An 11,130-nucleotide genomic window follows, 5' to 3' on the forward strand; every position below is an offset into this window, starting at 1 on the left:
ATAGAGTACTGTTCCGGGCCGAGCCGGGCCCGGGTCTGGCCCGGGTTTCCGGGCCAAGCCCGAGCCGGGCCCGGGTCGACAGGCTTTTTGGACATCCCTATGAAAAACCTAACAGATGGCTAAAATCTCAAAGCAAACATTTACCCAAAAATCCATACATCCTTGCTTACATTATACATAAATCAGATTTCTATCAAACTCAACCCAAATGTCTGGTTTCAAAACCAGATGGTTAAAACCAAACCACATGCTGGTCATCCCTGATCAAAAGTCCGATCAACTTTTAGACAAAATGAACCAATTTATTTCATTCAATGTCATTGGTTTGCAGTTTCATCTTCACTCTTCTTGTAACCTAATGTGTTGTTTGTGAATATGTCGAGATTGTAAGTGCACAGTCAAGTAATAGTATGGAAGTTTGTCGAATCCCACAAGGAAGGTATTGTAGGAATTAATCCAAATTGGTTCTTAAGTTGTGTGTGACAATTAGGAGTGATAAATGTGTAGGAGAGATATGAGGAGAGTGGTTGTGACTATATGCAAATATAAACAAAACAAGAGTGAGAGGGGAGGAAGAAAGATGAAGAAATAGAAGGAAAATAAAATCAAGAATCAAATAAAGAAAAAAGAGTGAGAGGGGAGGAAGAAAGATGAAGAAATAGAAGGAAAATAAAATCAAGAATCAAATAAAGAAAAATCAAGAATAAAGAGGAAAAAAGAAATAGAAGGAAAATAAAATCAAGAATCAAATAAAGAAAAATCAAGAATAAAGAGGAAAATCAAGAATCTAAAAGATGGATGATTCAATTAAAAATATGAGGAATTTAGAATCGAATCCACTAGTCAATTTTAATTATAACTTATAAATCATTCTCTTTTTATCATATTTTATTTTAGATTTATTAAGCATAAACTATCAAACCACTTAATAAAAAGGGTTCTATCCCCAAAGAGGGTTCTAGCCTCTAAGTGAGAGAATAAAAGGAAAAGATAAAAATAAAAGCCAATTCCTAAGAGGGTTTAGCCTCTTGGTGAATAGTGCAAGAAAATAAATCTATACTACAGAATAATAAAGACATGAAAGTAAATCTACTCTACAAGGTATGAAAAAAAAATCTAATTCAAGAGGGTTCTATCCCCTTTAATATCTAAAGCAAGAAAACAAAATATTACATGAAAATAAAAGGATAAAAGAGAAAATTTACATTCCAAGAGGGTTCTAGTCTCTTGAGGAAGGCAAAACTTCATCTTGATCTTGATCTTCATCTCCATCTCTTCTTTATCTTCATCATCAAATAAGGAGAATAAAAGAAAATATGAAGAGGTAAAAACTTTATTTTATTAATTGCAATAAAAAGTTACAATTTTAGAAGATCTTCTCAATTAAAAGTAACCCTTCACTCCAAATAGAGTTTACAAAAAATTTAACACTCAAACCTCTCAAACTCTACCCCTATTTATAGTCTACAGCAAGCAATAAGAACCATTAGATTTTACTTGGGCTCCAAGGATTAAATCTTAGCCATAAAATAAGTTTGTTATGAACTAATTGGTTGGTCAACCGATTGGCCAATTGGTTGTCCAATTGATTGAAAATTTTAAAAATGCAATTAGCTCCATCTCATCAAGATAGGCCATTTTTATATATTATATATCAAATTCCGCCTTCCGGATTGAAAGATATCGTCGTTTCTTTGTGGCTAATCATCTTGAACAAGGTTTTGACTTGATTTCTTTTCATATTGGATTCTAGTTTCTTCGGCTTCTATAGATTGCGTGGCTTGATCTCAGGCTTCAATAAAAGGTTAAAAAATGAGAAAATTTAAATTTTTTTGAGGTTTTATTCATAAATTCTTCATTAACCTACAAATTAAGGTAAAAAACATTTATTAGTGACATTTTTATTCAGATGAAATAAATAATGAGGATATTAAATGTAATAAAAATGTGATTATCATAACCCTTCTTATGTATTTCGGAATTAAAATTACATCATTCTAACAAAAACTTAAAGTCCAAACGTGAATCTAGGGAACTTACGTTCAACAAAGTTCATATCTCCACTAAATTTTGTGCTGAAAAATTAAAATCATATTAACGGTTGGATCTTTCATCGAAATATGAAGCACAAACATAATTCTAACATAATGAGATGCTAATAAACATGGAACTACAGGTTCCTATCATTATCAATAACAAACTCCATGTCTTTCCTATGTATGAACCACAAAATCTATCAAAACTAACGACAACAAGCAAGACAACATAAGGTAAATATGATCGATATAATATAATTAATATGTCTGTGATTTATGAGATTTAAAATGCAGGAAAAAGGGATCAAAGGTGGTGGAAGCTAGGTGTGACCGCCCGGGCCCACCCATGTGCCCGCTTGTCCCTGTGCGGACGAGCTCTCGTTGTGAGCTCACATCGGTGCTGCACGCGCCGCCTACGACATGCTCGAGTGGACAGCTCAAGCTCCGCGCCCGCATCGAGCCCAACGCCCACGTAGCCTGCCAACCCACGCGAGCTCTTTTTTTCCCGCTCCGAGTTTTTTCGTTCCCACGCGTTCTGCCAGCCTGCTACCTTGGGTTCTTTCTCCTATAAATAGGAGAGGTGGTGGTGGTGTTTTAGTGTGGGGAAAATAAGTGGGTGTGTAGATTTCTTTTGAGAGAAAAGAAAGAGAGAAAGAGAGAACTTGTAAAGTTTGGTATTTTTCCTCATAGTGAAAACCCCCCTCCCGTGGACGTAGGCTAGTTAGCCGAACCACGTAAATCTCGTGTTTGTATTTGTTTTATCTGTGAGTTGTCATAGCTTGTAGGTTCCCTCAATATTCGGTCTTAGAGCTGATGAGAGGAAGAGTGTATATTTCACTTTGATGAAATATATCACTTTCGATTCTTGTTTCCTTTGAGAAATAAGAATTTTATTATCTATTCTCGTTTCCTTTGAGAAACAAGAATATAGAGGCTGACTTGTGCTTTTGTGACAACAAAAGCCAGGGCTATCTCTCAGGTGATATCGCTTCCGCGTCGGTGGCCGTGACTCTCCGCCCTAATAATTGGTATCAGAGCCCCTTAATCAGACTGGAGGTGGTAAAATTTCTGATCTGAGGTGGTGGTTGAATATTATGTGGTAAAACACAAGTAATTGTTAAAAATTCCTGAGAGAAGCGGATTGACATAATACAAGCGAAAAATGACTTCTACAAGTAAAACAAGTAAAGTTGGAAAATACGAGATTGAAAATTTTAATGGGAAAAATGATTTTTCCTATTGGAGGATGCAGATGAAAAATTCGCTGATTTCGCAAAAATTGCACAAGGCTTTGGCCGGAAGAGAGAAGCACAAAAATATGTCTGATGAGGATTGGGAGGAGCTGGATCTGGAAGCACGAGCGTCGAGAGAAGCACAAAAATATGTCTGATGAGGATTGGGAGGAGCTGGATCTGGAAGCACGAGCGTCGATTATTCTATGCCTTGAGAGGGATGTAGCTTTCCTGATAGATGGGGAGGAAACGGCTGCGGGTGTGTGGTTGAAGTTAGAAAGCACCTTCATGACGAAGAGTCTAACGAACCGGATCTATTTAAAATCCTGCAAGATGGAGGAGGGCTCGTCAATCCGGGAGTACATAAACAAGTTTGATAGGATCTTATCAGACTTGAAAGACATTGAGGTGATAGTGGAAGACGAGGATCAGGCGCTTCTACTACTTCTATCTCTTCCGAAGTCTTATGAGAACCTAGTACAAACACTGATGCTTGTGGGTGATACTTTATTGATGGATGAAACTAGAACGGTGCTTCTAGCGGATGATCTTCGAAAAATTGCAACTAGTGATATGGCCACTGGTGGTAACAAAGAACAAACGCAGGGACTGTTTGCCAGAGGAAGAGGCAATGAGCGAGGAAAAGGCAAGGGAGGAAAGTCTAGATCTAAATCGAGACCTCTTGCGGGACGAGCGTGTTTCAAATACGGTGAAGTTGGGAATTTCAAGGTCGATTGTCCTAACAAGAGAGTAGGTGGTAAAAAGAAAAACAACAAGACTGAAAGACGAGAAGGCAAGGAAGAGGCGAGCTACGCTTCAGAGGATGGGAGCGATAAGGAATGTTATGTCGTCACGGATGGCTAGGATACCTCCGGGAAGTGGATTCTTGATTCTGGTTGCTCTTACCACATGTGTCCAAACAGGAAGTGGTTTACTACCTACAGGAGCATTGATGGTGGAACCGTATTGATGGGGAACAACCATGCTTGTAAAACGGTAGGGCTAGGTGATATCAAAATCAAGATGCATGATGGAGTGGTTCGAACCCTGACGGACGTACGACACGTTCCCGGCTTGTGGAAGAATCTCATCTCAGTCGGAGCTTTGGACTCCAGGGGTTGCAAGATTATAACAGAGAACAGAGTGAAGAGGGTTGTTCGGGGTTCCTTAACAGTGATGAAGGGTGTTCGTCACAGTAATCTATATACTCTCTCGGGTACGACGGTAACAGGAGATGCAACAGTTAGAGCTGAAGGAAGTAGTGGAGACCCATGTGAGCACACACGGTTATAGCATAGGCGGCTTGGGCACATGTCAGAGAAGGGTCTGGATCTGCTTGGTAAGGAGGGTTTGCTGAAGAATCTGAAAAAGCCTTGCATGGATTTTCGCGAGGACTGTGTGTATGGAAAGGCGCACAGGGTTTAATTTCTGAGGAGCAAGCACAAGAGCAGAGGGATACTAGATTATGTACACACGGATGTTTGGGGTCCGGCTTCGACAACTTCTAAGGGTGGTTCCAGATATTTTGTCTCATTCATAGATGATCATTCAAGGTATGCTTGGGTTTATTTCCTGAAGCATAAGAATGAGGTATTTGAGATATTCAAGAAGTGGAAGGCGATGGTTGAGAACAGGACGGGAAAGAAATTGAAGACGCTGAGATCTAACAACGGTACAGAGTACACAGACGGTGCCTTCAAGGAGTTCTGTGATCAGGAGGGCATTGCTAGACACTGGACAGTTAGATCTACACCACAGCAAAATGGGGTCGTGGAAAGACTGAACCGAACACTGCGGGAGAAAGCATTGAGTATGCGATCATATGCTGGTTTGGGCAAAGAATGGTGGGAAGAATCGATTGCTATAGCTTGCTATATAGTGAATCGATCTCCACATTCGACATTGGACGGTGATACACCCTATCGGGTGTGGTCAGGGGAGCATGCAGATTATAAGAGGCTCCAGATTTTCGGATGTACCGCCTACTATCACGTCAACGAGGGAAAGCTTGACGCGAGGGCCAAGAAGGTAATTTTCTTGGGGTATGCAAAGGGCGTAAAAGGCTACCGCCTTTGGTGTACAGAAGATTCAAAGTTCGTGATTAGCAGGGATGTTACCTTTGATGAGAAGTCCATGATTGCTAGGGTGCCCAAAGATGGTGGTGTTGATACTGTCGGGACTCCCGAGTCCCAGGTTATTGAGATAGAACCGAAAGACCAACCAGGTTCTAGTCGTGTTCAAGTGGGAAATCAGGCAGATGATGAGCTTGAGCAGGAGGACAGCAGCTCGATGATAGCTTGGCTTCCACTAGGCCAAGACGAGTATACAAGCAGGTACAGAAGCTGGGGGCTGATCAACCCCTGAAGCACTATGCGCATGTTAATTTGGTTGAGTATGCACTCTCGGTGGAGGAAGATGAGCCGGTCTCCTTCAAGGAAGCTATTCGAGACAAGAATAGTGAGAGTTAGTTTGGCTGCGATGGAGGAGGAGATGAAATCTCTCCGGAAGAACCAAACATGGGAGGTGGTCCCATTGCCCTTAAGAAAGAAAGCTATAGGTTGTAAGTGGCTATATAAAAGAAAGGAAGATCCTTCAGAACTCGGTGGAACAAGGTACAAGGCGAGGCTAGTGGCTAAGGGGTTTGCACAAAGAGAGGGTGTGGATTACAATGAGATATTTTCTCCGGTGGTGAAACACACTTCTATTCGGGTGCTACTGAGTATTGTTGCTCATGGTGATCTTGAGCTGGAACAACTCGATGTCAAGACGGCCTTCTTGCACGGAGACTTGGATGAAGAGATCTATATGCATCAACCTGAGGGCTACAAGGTTGAGGATAAGGAGCATCATGTATGTCACTTGAGGAAGTCACTCTATGGATTGAATCAATCTCCTCGGCAGTGGTACAAACGTTTTGACTCCTTCATGCTGAAGCATGGGTTTTCCCGAAGCGACTATGATTGTTGTGTTTACATTCGAAAGCTTCGTGGAGGTGATTATATCTATCTCCTGTTGTATGTGGATGATATGCTTATTGCATCGAAGAACAAGGTGGAGATAGATAAGCTGAAATCTCAACTTAGCAATGAGTTCGAGATGAAGGACATGGGCGCTGCTAGAAAAATACTGGGTATGGAGATTAGAAGAGAGCGGACGAATCGGCGATTGTTCTTGAGTCAAAAGGGCTACATAGATCGGGTGATCACGAGGTTCGGGATGCAAAGTGCAAAGTCGGTGGTGACACCATTGGCTCCACACTTTAGGCTTTCAGGTAAACAATCTCCCACTACAGCGGAAGATAAGGCACACATGAATCATGTCCTTTATGCTAGTGCAGTTGGCAGCTTAATGTACGCAATGGTGTGTACACGCCCTGATATTTCACAGGCGGTTAGTGTGGTCAGCAGATTCATAGCGAATCCGGGAAAGGCGCACTGAGAAGTAGTGAAATGGGTCCTGAGGTACTTGAAAGGTACCGCGGATACGGGTCTGTGTTTTGGTGGAGATACATGTCAGATCGACGGTTATGTGGACTCAGATTATGAGGGCGATCTAGATAGACGACGATCTACTACTGGTTATGTATTCAGGATACATGGAGCTCCAGTTAGTTGGCGATCGATGTTACAGACTACAGTGGTACTTTCTACAACAGAGTCCGAGTACATGGCTATGGCGGAGGGAGTGAAGGAAGCATTGTGGTTGTGGGGTCTTCTAGACGATTTGGGGATCGAGCAGGAAAGCGTGAACTTGTGGTGCGATAGTCAAAATGCGATTCACTTGGCGAAAAATCAAGTTCACCATGCTCGTACCAAGCATATCGATGTCAGATATCATTTTGTGCGGGATGTCATAGAGGAAGGCGATATTTCTCTCATGAAGGTGCATACGAATGAGAATCCCACGGACATGTTAACCAAGGTGGTCACAGGTAGCAAGTTCCAGCATTGCTTGGACTTGCTTCATATCAGCCCGTGTTAATTTGCCCAAGAGGGCACGGCCCTGCGGGGCAGTGATGGAGGTGAGGTGGAGACTATGTTGGATAATAATTGCAGTACTACGATTAGTTTGATTCCGGTGGAGGGTACGTAGACAGCCGCGGTATAGTGACGCAGCTGGTTTGGCCTGGTTTGGCCGATGGTTTAATCTCTGGTGATGTTCGCGGTGTTCTTCTGGTGTTCGTCCATAATTTGAGGTTTATCAGCTAGGTGTGACCGCCCGGGCCCACCCACGTGCCCGCTTGTCCCTGTGCGGACGAGCTCTCGTTGTGAGCTCACATCCGTGCCGCACGCGCCGCCTACGACATGCTCGAGTGGACAGCTCGAGCTCCGCGCCCGCATCGAGCCCAACGCCCACGTAGCCTGCCAACCCACGCGAGCTCTTTTTTTCCCGCTCCGAGTTTTTTCGTTCCCGCGCGTTCTGCCAGCCTGCTACCTTTGGTTCTTTCTCCTATAAATAGGAGAGGTGGTGGAGGTGTTTTAGTGTGGGGAAAATAAGTGGGTGTGTAGATTTCTTTTGAGAGAAACGAAAGAGAGGAAGAGAGAACTTGTAAAGTTTGGTATTTTTCCTCATAGTGAAAAACCCCCCTCCCGTGGACGTAGGCTAGTTAGCCGAACCACGTAAATCTCGTGTTTGTATTTGTTTTATCTGGGAGTTGTCATAGCTTGTAGGTTCTCTCAATATTCGGTCTTAGAGCTGATGAGAGGAAGAGTGTATATTTCACTTTGATGACCAGCATTGCTTGGACTTGCTTCATATCAGCCCGTGTTGAGTTGCCCAAGAGGGCATGGCCCTGCGGGGCAGTAATGGAGGTGAGGTGGAGACTATGTTGGAGAATAATAGTAGAACTACGGTTAGCTTGATCCCGGTGGAGGGTATGTAGGCAGTCGCGGTATAGTGACGCAGCTGGTTTGTCCTGGATCTCTCTGGTGAAGTTCGTGGGGTTCCTCTGGTGTTCGTTCAAAATTTGAGGTTTATCAAATGATGAACGAGGTGGAGAATTGTGACCGTTTTTTCCCGCTCCGAGTTTTTTCGTTCCCGCGCGTTCTGCCAGCCTGCTACCTTTGGTTCTTTCTCCTATAAATAGGAGAGGTGGTGGAGGTGTTTTAGTGTGGGGAAAATAAGTGGGTGTGTAGATTTCTTTTGAGAGAAACGAAAGAGAGGAAGAGAGAACTTGTAAAGTTTGGTATTTTTCCTCATAGTGAAAAACCCCCCTCCCGTGGACGTAGGCTAGTTAGCCGAACCACGTAAATCTCGTGTTTGTATTTGTTTTATCTGGGAGTTGTCATAGCTTGTAGGTTCTCTCAATATTCGGTCTTAGAGCTGATGAGAGGAAGAGTGTATATTTCACTTTGATGAAATATATCACTTTCGATTCTTGTTTCCTTTGAGAAATAATAATTTCACTATCTATTCTCGTTTCCTTTGAGAAACAAGAATATAGAGGCTGACTTGTGCTTTTGTGACAACAAAAGCCAGGGCTATCTCTCAGGTGATATCGCTTCCGCGTCGGTGGGCGTGACTTTCCGCCCCAACACTAGGCAAGTCGGTACTTGCCTTGGTCAGAATCAGATCGGACAATGAACTAATCCGTCGAGAGAGAAAGGTTGGGTATATACAGATTGAAACGTGCCACGTTTTAGAAATAAAGCAAACAGGTTAAAACCCTATTTTTCAGCCAATGTTATCAAACCAGACATCCGATCATGGGCACCAAGCATCTGCCCATTGTCTATACGTCTTGTGGTCTAAGCAGAATTTGACCACGATGGCTGAAAATGCCTCATTTCTTGACAAACTCTAATTGGGCTAAATTTTAGGCACAACGTGTAAAATGATGAGAGGAACATTTTCCTGAGTATGGGAAATCTATATTCTAAATAAAAATGGGTCAAATAGTCAAAATACTAGAGATTTGACAATAAGATCGATATTCGACTACACTGGATCTCTCGTCCAACCTCCTAAGTCAAATACACATAGAATGAGAAATAATTCGAGAGTTATATCACTATGAAAGTAATAATATGAGACACTCATAAACATAAGTCATTGTTTGACCGATTTAGTAGTGAGAAAATACTGAAACGTTACCGATGATGTGAAACCTACCAATAAATGTTGGAAATTTCTCCCCTGACCAACAAGTTTTTGACTAGCAGCCTCAAGTAACTTGGCTAGGTATCAATTTCATAGAATTGATCTAGAAATTGCTTTTTTTTTGTGCATCTTTCAATGAATTGATGGAGTTCGAAGTTTGGGAAAACCAGACCTGTGAAGGTACTGGCAAACAATCACACCATAAGCCAATCCATTCTAATGTACAACCTACTTTGATTTTGATTTGGTAGAGATGTTCTTGGGTTGATCCCTATCCATCAAAAGTGCAACAGATTGTTGGTTCGTACTTCGGTGGATAGGGTATGTCGTCCCGTTCAAGTGGGTATGACTTGGACACTCCCCCTTCATCTGCATTCTTCTGCTTACTTGACCTATGCCTCTAGTCGAGCTATGGCCACTGCTGTATTGGAGTCTGATGTCGCTACAGGTCGATTTTGGTCCAAGTCGACAAATCAGTCAGAATGTTCTTCTTGATGACCTGGTTGCTTGGATGGTTGAGAGTGAATATTTCCTCAACTGCCAGTATTAATGGACTAGGGCACTATATAAGTTTTTTGTTACCTGAACATTGGTGTTGTCGTTGAATGTGAATGTCCCATATGTAGAGCTGCCCACTTCTCCCTATATGTGGTTATGCTGTAAGATGACTAATCTACCTCTATCATCAAGTAGATAACTTGGACATGTAATCGTTGCCATTTGTTGTGCTGAATTTGTAGTCTTCAAATCTTACCTACAATCTCTGAGTGGGATTGTAAGGCGACGGATTTTTTGATTAAATTATATGTTTAAATAAGGAAATTTTACAAGTTGTGTAATTATTTTCACTTTATATGATAAAATATTCTAAAGTATAATTTCATTAGAATGAAATTCATGAATAATTAAAAATTGGACTTAACAGTAAAGGGGATTTGCATAACCCTGAGGGTTATAAGAATAAAGGAATTAATATTTGCAAATAGATCCATTGTTTATAAGTACCCATATCCTCAAGGATTTTCCTTCTGTTTATAAAAATAATCTTTAAAGCGAGAATTAAACTCTTTGATTCAGTAGAGGATGCCCACAGAGAAAGAAGAATCAGCAGGAGAAAATAATCTCTGATTCAGGCGAGGGTTTCTCCACTTGTTCTTAATTTTGTGGTTATTCTTGATTCATCTTTTCTTTCAATTTGATATGAAATCCTATAAATTTATGTAAATCATATGAGGTTCCTAGATTTTGTTCTTTATATGATTTAAATAAGTTAACATCAGATCGATTAAGTTTTAATCCCTACATGATCGGTAGCATCTGAAACATTCACAAAACCTATACGAAATCCCAGTAATGTGTAGGCTTTAATTTTTGCCCTTAGAAAGCATGTGGAAACATGTTTTTTTAGTTCCCTCAATACGTACAAGGAGTTATGAGAAGACTGGAGATGAAATAGTGCTATGATGAAGAACAAGACTAAATCGTGTTGATCAGTAGGAAATAGGTTGTCTGTTCGAGGATGACTAGATGTCTAGTTTTGTTTTAGCCGTCTAATTTTGAAACCAAATGTTTGCATCGGATTTGATAGAAACCCAGTTTCTACAAATTGTTATCAGAGGCGTCTGGATTTTGGGCAAATGTGTGGTTGGAAAATTACGTACGCCTGGGCATATTTTCAACCACCTGGATTGTTCTGTTTTGATATTATCTCTCTTTAGACATGTAATTTAGTCTTTCTAGACTATTTACATGTTATTAAGCAA

Source organism: Asparagus officinalis, chromosome 5, assembly GCF_001876935.1.
Source record: "Asparagus officinalis chromosome 5, Aspof.V1, whole genome shotgun sequence".
In the NCBI taxonomy this organism is placed as follows: Eukaryota; Viridiplantae; Streptophyta; class Magnoliopsida; order Asparagales; family Asparagaceae; genus Asparagus; species Asparagus officinalis.